The sequence below is a fragment of the Schistocerca cancellata genome, chromosome 4 (assembly GCF_023864275.1).
Source record: "Schistocerca cancellata isolate TAMUIC-IGC-003103 chromosome 4, iqSchCanc2.1, whole genome shotgun sequence".
NCBI classification, from domain to species: Eukaryota; Metazoa; Arthropoda; class Insecta; order Orthoptera; family Acrididae; genus Schistocerca; species Schistocerca cancellata.
Genome location: NC_064629.1, coordinates 872,108,772 through 872,128,339, shown reverse-complemented (window position 1 = coordinate 872,128,339; position 19,568 = coordinate 872,108,772). Strand labels below are relative to the sequence as shown.

At 40.9% G+C, this 19,568-nt stretch overlaps 1 protein-coding gene across 1 annotated transcript in view; it reads right to left on the bottom strand.

The window, feature by feature from the left end:
- The window catches only part of LOC126184483 (dynein axonemal heavy chain 5), a 976,026-nt gene that overhangs the window by 674,673 nt on the left and 281,785 nt on the right, over nucleotides 1-19,568 (bottom strand). The gene's annotated exons all lie outside the window — the stretch shown is intronic.

Sequence of the window (19,568 nt, the reverse complement as noted above, 5' to 3'; positions counted from 1 at the left end):
CCAGGTGTCTGACACAGCTGTGTGCCGACGACGCACATGCAGGTGGTCACTTAACATTCTTACGGAAATATTTATGACAGCAGTTTCCGCTACAGTGACATTCTCATATACAAAATTTCACGGGTCGAGAATTTGCGTTGCAAATGTGTAGAAACAAAACCCTATAAATATAACAGTGTCCAAAAAAATTTTCGCCGGCATTGTGATACATTCACGCATTTACACACATTTCATAACTCTTAAAGTACGATTCTTGGTTTCCAACAACCTTTTTCACAAGTCAAGAGTCCCTAACTTCTACGGTCACCGGTAATTGTGGTGAACACTCCTGGATCAACGGTGTCCGACACCGCAGGTATTGCCAACTGATTAGTTAGTGAAATGGCCTCTAGCGAAGAGGAACTTTTGTTGGTACTTCTAAGCAGGAGAAGGAGGAGGAAGAGGAAGAGGAGGTTGAGGAAGAGGAGGAGGAGAATGAAGGCAAAACGTTTATTACACGTACATCCACTGCTACATGATTGGCTGGAGAAAGCATTGTTTTATACTCTTTAATTCGTTTGAGGATACATTAACTGTTCAGGGATTGCAGGACATGTCACCTCGTTTAGTCCGCGAAGGAAATATTGCGAATAGTATCAGAGATGACTTTGCAAACTACTTCGTTAGCCCTGAAGGTGAAGTGGCTTGGGAGCTGCAAAAAATGTAATTGCTAGAAATGTTACGTGAACGTTAATGTGGCTAGACCTCAATGTTCGTCTGGCATTGTATTTGTGATGTGCATTGCGCAATTATTACTATGTTAACTGTAAGAAGCCACATTATTCGCTGAAATGAATAGAACTTACAATTACAATTATAGTGTGTCAGGAACTAGTACCTCAATAATATTATAATAAATAAATAAAGTTCATTATTGTAGTAGCCACATATTCGTAAATAATTGTAATTAAGAAAAATATTTGGGCTCCGTTTTTTGGACCATAAGGCGGAACGCCTTAAGACGCAGAACAGAAGGGGGCAAGGGATGCAAATGTGCTTGACGTTTACTACCCTCATAGCCACCACTTTGTTGCTATAGTCATCGTTTCTGATATCCCAGATAGTGGGACGACTTTCTACTTCATTTATAAAATCTTCCGTGTTAATGAAATCTAAACTCATGGCTACAATGTGTATAGTATAATATACACTACTGGCCATTAAAATTGCTACACCAAGAAGAAATGCGGATGATAAACTGGTAGTCATTGAACAAATATATTATACTATAACTGACATGTGATTACATTTTCACGCAATCTGGGTGCATAGATTCTGAGAAATCAGTACCCAGAACAACCACCTATGGCCGTAATAACGACCTTGATACGCCTGAGCATTGAGTCAAACAGAGCTAGGATGGCGTGTACAGCTTCAACACGATACCACAGTTCAAGAAAAGTGACTGGCGTATTGTGACGAGCCAGTTGCTCGGCCACCTTGACCAGACGTTTTCAGTTGGTGAGAGATCTGGAGAATGTGCTGGCCAGGGCAGCAGTCAAACATTTTCTGTACTCAGAAAGGCCCGTACAGGACCTGCAGCAAGCGGTCGCAGCATGCGGTCGTGCATTATCCTGCTGGAATATAGGGTTTCGCAGGGATCGAATGGAGGGTAGAGCCACGGGTCGTAACATATCTGAAATATAACGTCCACTGTTCAAAGTGCTGTCAATGCGAACAAGAGATGACCGAGACGTGTAACCAATGCACCCCATATCATCACGCCGTGTGATATGCCAGTATGGCGATGATGAATACACGCTTCGAATGTGCGTTCACCGCGATGTCGCCAAACACGGATGCGACCATCATGATGCTGTAAACAGAACCTGGATTCATCCGAAAAAATGACGTTTTGCCATTCGTGCACCCAGGTTCGTCGTTGAGTACACCATCGCAGGCGCTCCTGTCTGTGATCCAGCATCAAGCTCGCAGACATGGTCTCCGAGCCGATAGTCCATGCTGCTGCAAACGTTGTCGAACTGTTCGTGCAGATGGTTATTGTCTTGCAAACGTCCCCATCTGTTGACTTAGGGATCGAGACGTGGCTGCACGATCCGTTACAGCCATGCAGACAAGATGCCTGTCATCTCGACTGCTAGTTATACGAGGCCGTTGGGATCCAGCACGGCGTTCCGTATTACTTTCCTGAACCCACCGATTCCATATTCTGCCAACAGTCATTGGATCTCGACCAATGCGAGCAGCAATGTCGCGATACGATAAACCGTAATCGCGATAGGCTACAATCTGACCTTTATCAAAGTTGGAAACGTGATGGTACGCATTTCTCCTCCTTACACGAGGCATCACAAGAACGTTTCACCAGGCAACGCTGGTCAACTGCTGTTTGTGTATGTGAAATCGGTTGGAAACTTTCCTGATGTCAGCACGTTGTAGGTGTCGCCACCGGAGCCAACCTTGTGTGAATGCTCTGAAAAGCTAATCATTTGCGTATCACAACATCTTCTTCCTGTCTGTTAAATTTCACGTCTGTAGCACGTCATCTTCGTGGTGTAGCAATTTTAATGGCCAGTAGTGTACAATGGATGTTTCGCGGCACTGTCTCAGAAATGAATGCATGTCTGTTGGCAAATTTGCAACGCTGTGCCTGTGATCTGTGCCCCAGTGCGAACACTCCAGTTCAAACTAATGCATGTCCGGCGGTGACTGCTGTGAACACAGTGACCGTGTCCGTCAAATGTGGCGAGGGTGAGTCACTGCTGCGTTACAGTGGCCCGGTGAGGCGGTGTAGCGTCCCGGTGTGAGTGCTCCAGTTCAAACGAATGTATCTCTGTCGGTGACCACCGCTGGTGACCGTCACCAGTGTCCCAGTGTGAAACGGGGCTAAGATGATGCTCTTCAGAGGTTACTGTCACAGCTTTGGAGTTAGGTAGGAATACACTGATGGAAAAATACTCGTAAAACCAAAAAAAAAAAAAAAAATGCAAAGTAATGAAATTTCGTGAATACATTTGTCTAGGTAACATATTAACGTAATTAACATTGCAAAATCATAGGCTAATATAAGTGCGAGATAAGTCGTTGCAAATATGAAATACTGGTAAATTAATAACCGGTGTAACCGCCAGAATGTTGAAGGCAAGCATGCAAAGGCGCATGAATTGTGTTGTACAAGTGCTGGATGTTAATTGTGGGATGGAGTTTCATGCTTGTAGCACTTCGTCAATAAGGGGACAGTTAATGCTGTTTGTGGATGACCCTGCGGTTTCGTCCTTTGATGTCTCATATGACAGAGACAGATCAGGTGATAGAGCAGGCCAAGATAACATGTCGACACTCTATAGAGCATGTTGAGTTACGGCAGCGGTAGCGGTATGTGGACGAGCGTTATCCTGTTGGAAAACGCCCCGTGGAACGCTGTCCACCAATGACAGCACAACAGGTCGAACACCACATTTACGTACAAATTTGCAGTCTGGGTGCGTGGCACAGCTACGAAAGTGCTCCTGCTGTCATACGAAATCGCACCCTAGACTATAGCTCAAGGAGTAGGTACGGTGTGTCTAGCGCATGGACAAGTTGGTTGCAGGTGCTCAACTGGCCTCCCCTAACCAACACGCGGGCATCACTAGCACCAAGGCAGAATCACCTTTCATCAGAAAGCAAAACAGACCTCCACCCTCCCCTCCAATAAGCTTTCGCTTGACACAATTGAAGTCGCAAGTAACAGTTGTTTGGGATGAGTGGATTGCACTCTACAGGGCAGCTGGCTCGGAGATGACTTTGAAGTAACCAATTTGTAACAGTTATTTGTGTCTCTGTGGCGCCAACTGCTGCTTATATTGGTCTTCCGTCTCAGTTCTGTCACGAAGCCGTCCGGAGTCGGTCTTCTTAAGACTGTACAGTCTCATGACCAGTGCTACCAGCAGTCATGTACAATGCTGCTCAAAAGTGTCCCAATGACCTGAATTGATTTTCGCCTGATTCGCATGCAACCCGCATAACGCAGCTGTCTAGCAGGTCCTCTAATCGCTCCTCGGTACAGTCGTTTGACTATTGAAAATGGTTCCAACAAGTCACCGCTAGAAAACACTGCTCTGTATCGCAATAACTCAAGATGTAAAGTAATACCACGATACTAAAAATATCAGGGGACGCCTTATCACAGTTGAGACTGTCCTTAAGGCTTGTAGCCTCACATTTATTACAATAAATGACATGCCTGAAACGTTCCCTCTCTCATTATTACATCAGATAGGTAATGCACGTAGTAAGTTCGTCGTATTCATGATTTCCTCTTCAAAGTAACATACCGTACTTATTATTTAACACAAAACAACATTGAAAATTGAAGTTATTCACGAGCAGATAGTTGAGAATATAAATGAACTTCAAATGACACGACGAACCGTCTCGTTCTGCATATGGATTCAAACCCAGGTCATGCAGACTAAGCAAAGATTTCGTAACTGACCGAAACAAACAGTCATTCCTGACTAGACATACAAAGGCTGATATACCTCAATTTTAGACAGTATCAATTACCAAATATGAACTCTAAATTACATTACGTAAACATTTTTAACGGACGTGAATTCCTACCCAGGTTCTATTGTCCCTGTTAACGAACTACGAGAGATGTTAAATATTGCTTCTTCACAAGTAACTTGCTTGAAATGCCGTAAAGTAACGCTTTGTGTTGGACAGGTTCAAAAATGGCTCTGAGCACTATGGGACTTAACTTCTGAGGTCATCAGTCCCGTAGAAATTAGAACTACTTAAATCTAACTAACCTAAGGACATCACACACATCCATGCCCGAGGCAGGATTCGAACCTGCGACCATAGCGGTCTCGTGGTTCCAGACTGTTGCGCCTAGAACCGCTCGGCCACAGCGGCCGGCTATTGGACAGGGATTCGAACCCAGAACCTAATCGGATTGTTATCGAAGCACAATCAACTGTGACATATCGGATTTGGTCGGCAGTAGCAAGAAGTTTTAACTGAAATGACGAGACAAAACATTAATTTTTTCCTTACCAGGACTCCACCCTGGCACCTATCGCTGTTATATTCTATAGAAAACGAACGTTACATATGAGTTACACCAGCCGCGAAATGCCAGCATGTTTGAACTAGAAATAATATGATGAAGAATTCAGTGCTGAATGGGAATCGAACCCCACACATATCGTTGTTGACTACACACAAAGTGACGTCAGCTACCGAATTTTTCTCCACCAGCAGATCGGAATAACATCCTTGAACTTACAGTGATCTCGCAAATAGTTCTGTGTCTCACTGGGAGTCGAAACCGTCAGATATCGTTGGTGTTGACAACGAAACAAAATACATTAAAAACCAAAATTATTATCCACCAGCAGATAGGTGTTCTATGGTAGAGCTTGATAATAAATAATGAAAACTTTAGTGCCGGTATAGGATTCGAACCCATTCATGTGCAACATGTGGAGATGGTGAGAAATCTGCAGTTTTAAACAAACAACAAATTGTAGTCGACCTGTATTTTCACGAAGGGATCAAATTCCGCATAAAGGGTGGTCTGAGTTGCATTCCCAATTCAGAACCAATTTTATGGACATACAGAAGCTCAAATAAAAGATGGAATAAGTGTCCTGTGACCCTACATAGCGTTTGTTTTGTCACTAAATATAAATAACTAGCATAAGAAATGTTACTGGTCACGGAGTTTCTACATGTCGCCATTCCTGACATTATTATGGTTCAACCTAACGTCTACTTGGTAGAAAAGGAATATCGTGTTTAATGTGAATTTCAGACCACAATGCTATTATACCTTCTTCACTTGGCGTAGCGGGAAGAGAACAGAATCTGTCTCTCCCTATCAAAAATCATCGGCAGAAGCTGGAATCAAACCCAGACCATAAGTCTATGAACCTACCATCAATCCAGCAGACCCCCAAATCCTCTTCTCTGTGACTCATTTTTCTGTCATAACGCCGTTGCGCCACACTGGATGAGAATTCTGACACACAGGCTCCCTGTAGTGGTTTGTAGCATGTTCAGTACATTCATTTACTTGGTTGACCGAATCGTCATGAACTAACTGCCTCGGCTACCCAGTGCATACATTCGACTCTATTTTGTAATCACCGAAATAAAATCACGTAATTGCCACCTGCACATAACTGCCAACAGTTTAGGATGACGAAATTTACATAGGAAGAATTCCTTTCCACTAGAGCTACTCTATTGCGCTATCTGTTTGTTGATAACGTGTTACACTGCAAAAGAAAAGCTGTAACTGTCTGTCTCTCAGAAGTCTAGATCCGGACATATGCATCATCTAACAGCACTGTGGAATGCAGAAGATCTGGAGGAATAGGTGTTAACTTCTGGAGGCGCTGTAGCTATCTGTCAGCTAGTAGCGCAAGGGTAAGTGTTGTGTATTGTAGATAAAATGTTGTGAATTCGCGTGCATTCATTGCTACATTTTTTTAAATGCAATTCTGCTGTGTGCTGAAGTTATCAATCTAATGGAACTTTGAATATAATTTCGTTCACTTCTCAACCCAAAATAGTCGCATGTGGGAAAAATGGCTAACTTCTTCGACATTTTGTTCTTTTCGGGTTGAACAGACGGCCAGGCAGCAGATGCATCTCGAAACTTTTGTATTATGTATGGGGAGAGCGCATCATGCCAAAATACGTCAGAAACGTATTTACTACATTAGCTGTCATGTGGTAGTGGCATTTTATTCTTCTTCAAACCTTGTTTCACAGCTTTAACTCAGCACAAGTTTTCTACATGCCCGTAATCAATAAACTGCATGTGGATTGTCAGACTGTTATAGATAACATCAGAGAACTCGCATATATCGTTGATGATTAATTTCTCTCTCAATTTTACTATTGTTTTAACAACACTAAAAGAAACATTACGAAAATTGTGCACTGTATTATAAGAAATGAAACAAAACTAAACACAATAACCTTATGACAAATGTCTGTTTTAATAAAACTGAGTACCTGTACACAAGCGTGCCTCTATCAGCACGAATTTGTAAAATACTACTTACTTAGATTTCAGTTGGGTCTGTGTTTAATTGGTATGCCGGGTCATACTCAAGAGGTATGCAAATGCGGAATTTCATAAATAAAGTTATTTATTCCTCGAAAGCCAACATTTGCTTGTCAGCAGCAGAAAGAAGCGTTACCTGTTGTACAGTATTGTAAGTTTTGACCACTGCACTCTGAGCTAAAAGTATTTACTTGCGATTTCTTTACCAATGCTTGATTTGACTGCTTGTAGCACTTTCACAGAATGGATAAAAACTGTACAGTTAGCAAGACTGGAACTGCGAACCATAACAGACGCTTTTTTATAGGTCGGCACGTTACCACAGAGCCAGCGAACAGGTATGTGTCTTGGCTTCCTCTTAAAAGGCCAATCAGGGCGAGAACTCGTAAACTGCTATTTACAGGACGAGATTAGTTGCGATTTGCAAGTGCAACGACTCTCGTGGGGTAAAAACCGTAAATTTATAATCTTTTGTTACACCTCAAGCGATAATAACTCAGATTATTCAATGGAAATGGCAGGAAAAAACAAATGAAATTCCAGGCTTAATTCCGTGCACACCAGGAAGTAACTCGTCCGTCACAGAAATGCCAAACATATCTTGCCTTGTTGCCAAATCTCAGTTACAATACCAGCAGGAAGAAGACGAACCGATGTGTTCCTACAGAGGGCTGGGAAGTGACCATAGCTGGCGTCTCAAAGACGCGGCTGCCACGGCCTGGATTACGTAATGCGTCTGATTCGCATTTCTGTAACTAGGTTTAGGGACTGGAGCGTAGTTACTAATAATTCTCAGAACTGACTGCAAACTAAGCATCATAAATCAGTAACTCTCATAGTTGTTTTTATATTTCTTTCGTAAATGTACTGAAAACTAAGAAACTCATTGACGGACGTTTTCGTGCCTGGCCGATAGTCGAGCACAACAAACAAACAAAAATAAAAAACTAATGTGTGTGTGAGTGTGAGTGTGTGTGTGTGTGTGTGTGTGTGAGAGAGAGAGAGAGAGAGAGAGAGAGAGAGAGAGAGAGAGAAGAGAGGGAGATAAATATAACAAAATGAGAGAGTAAAAAATAGTTGTAAAAAAATTGTATCATGGTATGTAAAGAATTCTTTCATTAAAATGACACGTTCCACATCATCACGACACGTCATATTCATGATCTATAGAATAAATAATCTAATCTAATCTAATTATATTGCTGACTAGCCATGAAGAGTCATGAATTACCGAAATTTTCGCCAATATCAGTAACCAAATCTAAACTTGAAATTAATAGACGACAATTTTTGTAATAAACCGGAACGCCTATCAAGACCCTTTCATCCCTGTTAACTGACCACGACAGATGTCTGATATACCTCCATTCAGAAGTAACAAAGTGTGCATGCATTTAAAGATGAAGCGCACCATGTGAAGTTCTGTGATGGAGATTCGAACCCAACACGTAATCGGATTGTTAAGTAAGTAAAATCAAATATTACATATAGGTTTTCCTTACCAGCTACTAGGTGTTTGAATCTAAAATAAGGATATAAATTTTTGTGCCTGAGCGACAATGGAACCGCACGCCTGCCGTCCTTCTTTATCATCCACGAATATAGCTTAAGTATCAATTGCTTACTCACCAACAGTAACATTTGTGCGTGTTTGACCATAAATAACGACACCTATTGCGATTGTTGGCAACACATGAACAGACATTAAAAATGCACGTTAATTTTCACTAGCAACCGTGCTTGAAATGAAATTATGAGTAATTTTGTACTGGATCAGAATTTGGACCCACACACTTACCTTTGGAGGAGACCTAGAGAAGATAGCAGTCTTGGGAAAATGACCGAAATCATTGAAGTATATTGTTCTGAGAGATTCAGATCTTCGAAAGAGGAGATACGAATTCGAATCACAGTCGAGCAACAAATTTTTCAACGTCTCTAGATCAATCAAGTACAAGTAAAATAAGAGCCCTGTTCTTTTAAATGGCTATCGGTTCATCAAATAAAATAAAATTTTCCAATGTAAGTAAGTTTACTGGCAACAGTATTTCTGTTTACCATGACTTCCGCCTATGTCATTTCCCAACGTAAACCGGCATTGCCCAGTTGGTAATGAAGGAACGTGACGTTTAATGCGGATTCTGGATTACAACGTCTTTCTCTTGAGGTTACCAGAGGTAAAGTAAATCTGTTTGTGCCTCTAAAAAGTAAATGCCTGAATCCACGCATTGCACCTGTGATAGTTTGTTCCACCAGACTATTGTGGCCACATTTCCCACCTCCAGGATTGTGGTGTAACGGATTATGTGCTTAGCTTACAAAATTAGTCACAGTGGAAAAAATGCGAGTCTATTAAATGGTTAAGTAGAAGCAAGCTTCTGACACGGATATTATGCTATTCTCATGTCAGCAGGATGTAAAGACTCTTCTAGGCATCGTAACCTCGATGTGAAGTCATTTTGAAATTTTCACTAATTCATCAAATTTCTTAGGTCGATAAAATCCACTGTGAAGTGTGAAGTTACCGGATAATTCGCATATCCCGTCATTATTAATATCATTTTCTTCATATCGCTGCTGGAACACATGTGCTTGAAGATCACTTAATGCCTATTGGTCATTATAGAAGCAGTTGCCCAAGAACAGGTTCTTTCCCTGTCTACGGAATCCTTTTCATGTTAATATCAAACATCGGCAATTGCTCGTAGATCATATTAAAACGAAAGTAATTGATGAAGACGTTACTTGATAACAAACACGCGCTACCTTTCTTCATTTACTTGCGCATAGAAATGGCTGGCGAATACTGCCAAACCAAAAGCCAAGGAATCTTACTGCCTTCCGATATACGTCGCTGTCAGTTCTTCCATATGATTTGGTCGACGTGACCTGTTTCAGGTGTGTATGACAGAGAATGTTTTAGAAAATCGATTGTTTTCCTTTGCAATGAACACAAAGGTTTTCATTATAAACTATGCAAGTTCAAAACTTTCGGAATTTTAGTTCAAATTTAATATTGGCTTCTATAATGTAGGAAAGTATTTCACAGCTACAAAACCCGCATCCGACTCATTGACCTTACACTTAGTCGCTGACCATAAATTCTAGCTCAGAGTGACATCAGTTTAAGTCACCTAATGTAGCTAAGACTGTTTGCCAGTGCTCTTTCTCACCGGAAAATACGCAAATCACTCATTGCGCTCCATACGTACACTGTAACATTAATTTCTGTGTGTAGGCAATCTACATCTACATCTACATGGATACTCTGCAAATCACATTTAAGTCCCTGGCAGAGGGTTCATCGAACCACCACCTTCACAATTCTCTATTACTCCAATCTCGAATAGCGCGCGGTAAAAATGAACACCTATATCTTTCCGTACGAGCTCTGATTTCCCATATTTTATCGTGGTGATCGTTCTTCCATATGTAGGTCGGTGTCAACAAAATATTTTCCCATTCAGAGAAGAAAGTTGGTGATTGGAATTTCGTGAGAAGTTTTCCGTCGCAACGAAAACGCCTTTGTTTTAACGATTTCCAGCCCAAATCCTGTATCATTTCTGTGACACTCTCTCCCATATTTCGCGATAATACAAAACGTGCTGCCTTTCTTTGAACTTTTTCGATGTACTCCGTCAGTCCTATCTGGTAGGGATCCCACACCATGCAGCAGTATTCTGAAAGAGGACGGACAAGCGTAGTGTAGGCAGTCTCCTTAGTAGGTCTATTGCATTTTCTAAGCGTCCTGCCAATAAAGCGCAGTCTTTGGTTAGCCTTCCCCACAACATTTTCTATGTATTCCTTCCAATTTAAATTGTTCGTAATTATAATTCCTAGGTATTTAGTTGACTTTACGGCTTTTAGATTAGACTGATTTATCGTGTAACTGGAGTTTAACGAGTTCCTTTTAGCACTCATGTGGATGACCTCTCACTTTTCGTTATTTAAGGTCAACTGCCACTTTTCGCACCATTCAGATATTTCTTCTAAATCGTTTTGCAGTTTGATTTGATCTTCTGATGAATTTATTAGTCGATAAGCGACAGCGTCATCTGCAGACAACCGAAGACGGCTGCTCAGATTGTCTCCCAAATCGTTTATATAGATAAGGAACAGCAAAGGGCCTGTAACACTACCTTGGGGAACGCCAGAAATCACTTCTGTTTTACTCGATGACTTTTCGTCAGTTACTACGAACTGTGACCTCTCTGACAGGAAATCACAAATCCAGTCACGTACCTGAGACGATATTTCATAAGCACGCAATTTCACTACGAGCCGCTTGTGTGGTACAGTGTGAAAATCCTTCCGGAAACCTACAAATACGGAATCGATCGGAAATCCTTTGTCAATAGCACTCAACACTTCATGTGAATAAAGAGCTAGTTGTGTTTCACAGGAACGATGTTTTCTAAACCCATGTTGACTGTGTGTCAACAGAAATGGGCCTGTAATTTAGTAGATTACTCATACCACCTTTCTTGAATAATGGTGTAACCTGTGCAACTTTCCAGTCTTTGGGTGCGGATCTTTCGTCGAGCGAACGGTTGTATATGATTGTTGAGTATGGAGCTAACGCATCAGCATACTCCGAAAGGAACCTAATTGGTATACAGTCCGGACCAGAAGACTTGCTTTTATTAAGTGATTTAAGTTGCTTCACTACTCTGAGGATATTTACTTCTGCGTTACTCATGTTAGCAGCTGTTCTTGATTCGAAATCTGGAATATTTACTTCATCTTCTTTTGTGAAGGCATTTCTGAAGACTGTGTTTAGTAGCTCTGCTTTGGCAGTACTGTCTTCGATAGTATCTCCACTGCTATCGTCAGAGAAGGCATTGGTTGTTTCTTGCCGCTAACATACTTCACATACTTCACAATCTTGGGGAGTTTGTGTCTGTTTAAATTTGGCATTACTACGGATTGTAAAAGTCAGTGGTGCTCTCTCTTCCACTTCTGTATAGAATATGCCTGACCTAAACGGGCCCTTTATCATTACAGGCCATGGGCAGTGCAACATCATACTGACAACAGTAGTGTGCTTATACTGACAACCTCACTGTTCGTTTTACCTGATTTTGTAACCATTGAAATAAAACAACATGACCTTCCAGTGGGAGATAGTTCGTCCCCCTTTTCCTTCTGTGAAATTTGTCAGCAAGCTTTTTGCCTTACAACCAGCGAAATGCGGCAGAGTACGGCGGGTTAACGATTCACAAACCACGATTTAGTGCCGTTAAGACGATTTCCTTAAACATTGTCGTAGCAGAAGGAATTTAGTTTGTTCTTAAATCGTCTTATGCAGCAACGTTCACAGATATCTCAAATAGGAAAAGCTCTTTATCCAGGTACGAAGGTTGTAAAACAAACTTCCCACAGTTTGTGTCAGGTTGATCTTTTCGTCTGATAGCAATGCGTAAGTGTTTTGTATAAGAGGTATCGCAAGTAGTGTTCCTGTAGCTGTGGGAATCATTGGTTGAAAACGAGTTTAACATCAATGGGTACAGTACTGCTAAATATTCAAAATGATTATCAACCTAAGTCTGAGTTCATCCACAAACTGAGGCGTATTTATTATATTGAAGCTAGACTGTTTATCTTTGTCTTACTTGAGTGGGCATTGGAAGGCGTTTACAAACACGTATACAATACTATGAATACTTCGAACGCTATAGTTAACGTTGCTCTTATAAACTAATTTTGTTTTTTTAATTCTTCTCGGTCTTCAGCATGCAATAGGTCTTGTAGATACAGTCTTGGACAAAAAATTTGACACTTGGTACGCATCCAAATTGATATCTGATAGAGCTGTATTTAGGAACATGAATCAGATATGTTTTCCGGGCTATATATCGGACAACACGTCGGTGCAGGGAGATTTCGTTTGTGTGTGCGCACGGTGCAAGAAATATTTGTGTTTTGCTTGCTTCTGTGATAGGTTTCACCCCACTGAATGCGAACAAGCTCACGACTAGACTGTCAATTATTGGAATTACGCAATAATACACTTGAAAGGTGTATTTTTGCATTATGTATCCCGATGAAAATAACTGTAAATAGATTATATGCCTACTTGTTTATTACTCGGCTACTCGATGCTTTCCTCAAAAAATAAAAAGAGAGAGAGAGAGACAGAGAGAGAAAACAGAAATGTATTTCAAATATCAGGTCGATGACGCCTTGTTCCTCTCGTAATGTAAGGCAAGGATGTGATAGGTAATATCTCATTGTACTAGCGATATGTATGGCTACAGTGGTATTTCTTTTCTCTCTGCAAACAACCAGAACAGAATTCAGCAACAAAGTGGTAAGAACACCTATGCAGTGCGCCAATTAAACACTCAGCCATTCTTGGTTATTCTGTTAATCGTTAACAATTGCCTGTAATGCAGTAAACATCCTTGATTATTGATTGGTTATTACTACAATTGTTATTGTTATTCGTCACCTCACAACAGCTTTCCTCTCACTCATTGCTGCCGATGCACTAACGAATGGATCAGGATGAATGGAATGTGGAATGTTTCGTCAAGGAGAATATACACATTTATCTCAGCGTCTTGTGTTCAGAGTAATATGAAAATCTCAGTAAGAGAAGGCGACAACGTGATGCCGGTGATGCAGGCAAGAATACCCAACTATTTCTGTCGACTCAACACCATGACAACAGATAAATTGGCGTCTCAGCGTATTTTGATTATAATTTGTTAGCCTTCTTGCGACCTCATTCCAATACCTCGTGGGAGTAAGCATAATATTTTGCTTTTTTAACATCGAGCGAGCAATAACACACAAAGATAGTAGATGAAAGGATACAAAGAAACAATCACACTCATGGGTGTGGATCCAGTTCATCATTAGAAGACTTATCAATATGGAAACACTACGAAAGCAATGAATACCCTGGTTAGTATACATTATTTGTATAGATCTGAAGATGAAACAGCGCAGATCTGCACAGTGCCCGTATCTGCACTTTAGTTTCTGTCTTAATGGGCATAATTTTTAGCTTATTCTCCTCTGAATTTTCACATGAATTATGTGGCTCAGAATAATTAGTTAACTGTGCTTCTTATAGCTTCCATTCGCACCATCATTTTCTACATTTTCGTGCGATTCATGAAATTCTACTTGTATGATCACAAGACTGCACATAGATGAAATCGATTTCGAGGTGCAAAGTGTTTGTTATCTTACTTTTCGTGACAGGTGGGCAAAGATGATTTCCAAAGACTTTTTTCTGTCTGAAATAGTCTTTTGTCACAAAGTAACAAGGTCAGTGTTTTATTCGCAGACTTTTGTGGGAAACTGTAATCATGATTGAAGATTATACACCTGAATGTTTGACACAACTGGTAGGAGAAAACGCTGCATATTAACCAAACCCAGCGCCTCCTTTCCATATCCTCCTATGACACGAGCACGGGATTCTCCTCGCATACTGCTACAGAGCTGTTCCTAGCACAGCTGAGAATTGGCAACATCGTCACAAACATTTGGCCGAACTGTGTCAGTGCAGTCACTTCCGCGTATGGTACTGAATTGACTCGCTAAATTCACTTGATATTTCCTTTCCATTTGAATGATTCGTGCTATATAATCCTCATGTAAACTTAGTTACTGAGACAGATAATTCAATTTTTTTGGCTAAAGAAATGATATTCCTCACATAAGTGATAACTTTTATTATCGTTCGCGATGCGTTATGAGGCTGAGCGACCAATACCATGATGAGACTGGCATGCTCGCAGCCGTGTGTCCGTAGCCCCGTGGTACCGCCCGTGTCTCGCGTCGCAACCGCTCCATGATTCGTCAGTTCTAACTGTAGTAGAGGCCAGCGTGTGCGAGCTTTTTTTGTGATTTATTTTATGGAGCTGCGAATTTCCAGAAAAAATTCTGTAATGAAATCGGAAAAAAAACCTTTACACATTAAGTCCAATTGGTAGCTCGACTCAGTAAGTTGTAATGGTCATAGATCTTGGCTTTCTGACTGCCATTCTGCTCCACAATGCAGGGGTTTCTGAAGAAATTCGAATCGACCGTCAACGATACGAACTTCAATATTGTTCATCACTTAAGACTCACATATAAGGGTGATAAGTATGAAGGAAATGAACCTCTTGATTACTATAGCGCCTCTATGCTAAATTTCCACAGTAGCAATTAGGAACTCTCTGCAGACATTTGCCAACAGCGGCTCTAGCAACTTACTTTTTCTCAGGGTAGCTTCAAATATGGGCAATTTTGTCGCCTTAAATCCAATTGAATATTTTAAATATCACATTTGAACAGCATTCACTTCTCCATTAATTAATGTATGGAACTCAAAACAAGCAATTTGCCTGAGTAGCTATAGAGCAGGTTCTGAAAGGTATTGACACAATGTTTCGCATCCATTTACCTTAGGGAATCAAAGAAAGAAACCAAACACATTACATTGCATTAACTCTCTGTGCCTTGACTAACACATATGAATCCACGAGAAAAATAAATTATTTGAATAATCTCCTGTGAAAGGAAAAAGAAAAGGATGTGACGCTTTTATTATAGCCTTCTGGGTCACAAACGATGAAATTAATTCTGTGCCACATTGATGTACTGCATAGTAGTGTAATAAAATACTCATCAAATATAAACGGTTTTGTGCCTCCGTTGCTACCGAGTCTGAAACACAGATCGTAGACAAGGATACACACTCTAGCTTCAATATTATAAATATGCCTCAGTTTGTGGATGAACTCAGACTTAGGTTGGTAATCATTTTGAATATTTACCAGTACTGTACCCATTGGTGTTCAACTCGTTTTCAACCAATGATTCCCACAGCTACAGGAACACTACTTGTGATACCTCTTAGACAAAATACTTACGCAGTGCTATCAGACGAAAAGATCAACCTGACACAAACTATGGGAAGTTTGTTTCACAACCTTCGCAGCTGGATAAAGAGCTTTTCCTATTTGAGATATCTGTGAACGTTCCACATCTACATCTACATCTACATTTATACTCCGCAAGCAACCCAACGGTGTGTGGCAGAGGGCACTTTACGTGCCACTGTCATTACCTCCGTGTCCTGTTCCAGTCGCGTATTGTTTGCGGGAAGAACGACTGCCGGAAAGCATCCGTGTGCGCTCGATTCTCTCTAATTTTACATTCGTGATCTCCTCGGGAGGTATAAGTGGGGGGAAGCAATATATTCGATACCTCATCCAGAAACGCACCCTTTCGAAACCTGGACAGCAAGCTACACCGCGATGCAGAGCGCCTCTCTTGCACAGTCTGCCACTCGAGTTTGCTAAATATGTCCGTAACCCTGTGACGAAACGCACCGCTCTTCTTTGAATATTCTCTATTTCCTCTGTCAACCCGACCTGGTACGGATCCCACACTGATGAGCAATACTCAAGTATAGGTCGAACGAGTGTTTTGTAAGCCACCTCCTTTGTTGATGGACTACATTTTCTGAGGACTGTCCCAATGAATATCAACCTGGCACCCGCCCTACCAACAATTAATTTTATATGATCATTCAACTTCAAATCGTTCCGTACGCATACTCCCAGATATTTTACAGAAGTAACTGCTACCAGTGTTTGTTCCGCTATCATATAATCATACAATAAAGGATCCTTCTTTCTATGTATTTGTCTATGTTAAGGGTCAGCTGCCACTCCCTGCACCAAGTGCCTATCCGCTGCAGAACTTCCTGCATTTTGCTGAAATTTTCTAATGCTGCAACTTCTCTGTATACTACAGCATCATCCGCGAAAAGCCGCATGGAACTTCCTACCCTATCTACTAGATCATTTATATATATTGTGAAAAGCAATGGTCCCATAACATTCCCCTGTGGCACGCCAGAGGTTACTTTAACGTCTATAGACGTCTCTCCATTGAGAACAACATGCTGTGTTCTGTTTGCTAAAAACTCTTCAATCTAGCCACACAGTTGGTCTGATATTCCGTAGGCTCTTACTTTGTTTATCAGGCGACAGTGCGGAACTGTATCGAACGCCTTCCGGAAGTCAAGGAAAATGGCATCTACCTGGGAGCCTGTATCTAAAATTTTCTGGGTCTCATGAACAAATAAAGCGAGTTGGGTCTCACACGTTATTGAATAAGACGATTTAAGAAGAAACTAAATTCCTTCAGCTACGACAATGTTTAAATAAACCGTTGTAATGGCACTAAATCGTGGTTTGTGAATCGTTTACCAGCCGTACTCTGACGCATTGCGCTGGTTGGAAGGCAAAAAGCTGACTGATAAATTTCACAGAAGGAAAAGGGAGACGAAATGTCTCCCACTGAAAGGTCATGTTGTTTTATTTAAATGATTACAAAATCAGGTGAAACGAACAGTGAGGTTGTCAGTATAAGCACATTACTGCTGTCAGTATGTTGTTGCACTGCCCAGGGCCTGTAATGATAAAGGGCCCGTTAAGGTCAGGCATATTCTATACAGAATTGGAAGAGAGAGCACCAGTAAATTCTACAGTCCGTATGCATTGCATACACACAGAAATTACTGGTAAAGTGTACTTACGGAGCCCAATGAGTGAACAGCGTATTTTCCGGTGAGAAAGAGCACTGGCAAACAGTCTTCGCTACATTAGGTTACTTAAACTGGTGTCACTCTGAGCTAGCATTTATGGTCAGCGACTAAGTGTAAGGCCAATGACTCGGATGCGGATTTTGCAACTGTGAAATACTTTCCTACACTACAGAAGCGAATATGAAATTTGAACTAATATTGCGCAAATATTTAACTTGGGTAGCTTATAATGAAAATCTTTCTGTTTATTGCAAAGGAAAACAATTGATTTACTAAAACATTCTCTGTCATACACACTTGAAATAGGTCACGTCGACCAAATTATATGGAAGAACTGACAGTGACGTATATCGGAAGGCAGTAAGATCTCTTGACTTTTGGTTTGGCGCCATTCCTAGGCGCAAGTGAATGAAGAAAGGTAGCGCCTTTTTGTTATCAAGTAAAGTCCTAACCAATTACTTTAGTTTGAATCTAATCTACGAGTGATTGCTGATGTTTGATATTAACATGAAAAGGATTTCGCAGACGGGGAAAGAACCTGTTCTTGGGCTACTACTTCTATAATGACCAATAGGCATTAAATTACCTTCAAGCACATGTGTTCCAGCAGCGGTATGAAGAAAATGATAGTAATAATGACGGTAGTAATCGAATTATCCAACAACTTCACACTTCACAGAGGATTTTCTCGAACTAAGAAATTTGCTGAATTAGTGAATATTTCAAACTGGTTTCACATCGAGGCTATGATGCCTAGAAGAGTCTTCACTTCCTGCTGACATGCGAATAGCATAATTTCCGTTTCAGACGTTTGCTTCTACTTAACCATTTAATAGACCCGCATTTTTTCCACTGTGACTAATTTTGTAAGCTAAGCACATAATCCGTTACAGCACACTCCTGGGGCTGGTAAGTGTGGCCACAATAGTCTGGTGGAACAAACTATCACAGGTGCAATGCGTGGGTTCAGGCATTTACTTTTTAGAGGCACAAACAGATTTACTTTACCTTTGATAACCTCAAGAGAAAGACGTTATAATCCAGAATCCGCATTAAACATCACGTTCCTTCATTACCAACTGGGCAATGCCGGTTTACATTGGGAAATGACATAGGCGGAAGTCATGGTAAACAGAAATACTGTCGCCAGTAAACTTACTTCCATTAGAAAATTTTATATTATTTGATGAACCGATAGCCATTTAAAGGCCGGGGCTCTTATTTTATTTGTACTTGATTGATCTAGAGACGTTGAAAAATTTGTTGCTGGACTGTGATTCGAATTCGTATCTCCTCTTTCGTAGATCTGAATCACTCAGAACCATATAGTTCAATCATTTCGGTCATTTTCCCAAGACTGCTATCTTCTCTAGGTCTCCTCCAAAGGTAAGTATGTGCGTCCAAATTCTGATCCAGTAGAAAATTATTCATAATTTCATTTCAAGCCCGGTTGCTAGTGAAAATTAACGTGCATTTTTAATGTCTGTCCATGTGTTGCCAACAATCGCAATAGGTGTCGTTATTTATGGTCAAACACGCACAAATGTTACTATTGGTGAGTAAGCAATTGATACTTAAGCTATATTCGTAGATGATAAAGGACGGCAGGTGTGCGGTTCCATTGTCGCTCATGCACAAATACTTGTATCCCTATTTTAGATTCAAACACCTAGTAGCTGGTAAGAAAAACCTGTATGTAACATTTGATTTTACTTAGTTAAGAATCCGATTATGTGTTGGGTTCGAATCTCCATCACAGAACTTCACATCATGCGCTTCATCTTTAAATGCATGCGCCGGCATGAGTGGCCGAGCGGTTCTAGGCGTTACAGTCTGGAACCACACGACCGTTACGGTCACAGGTTCGAATCCTGCCGCGGGCATGGATGTGTGGGATATCTTTAGGTTAGTTAGGTTTAAGTAGCTGTAAGTTCTAGGGGACTG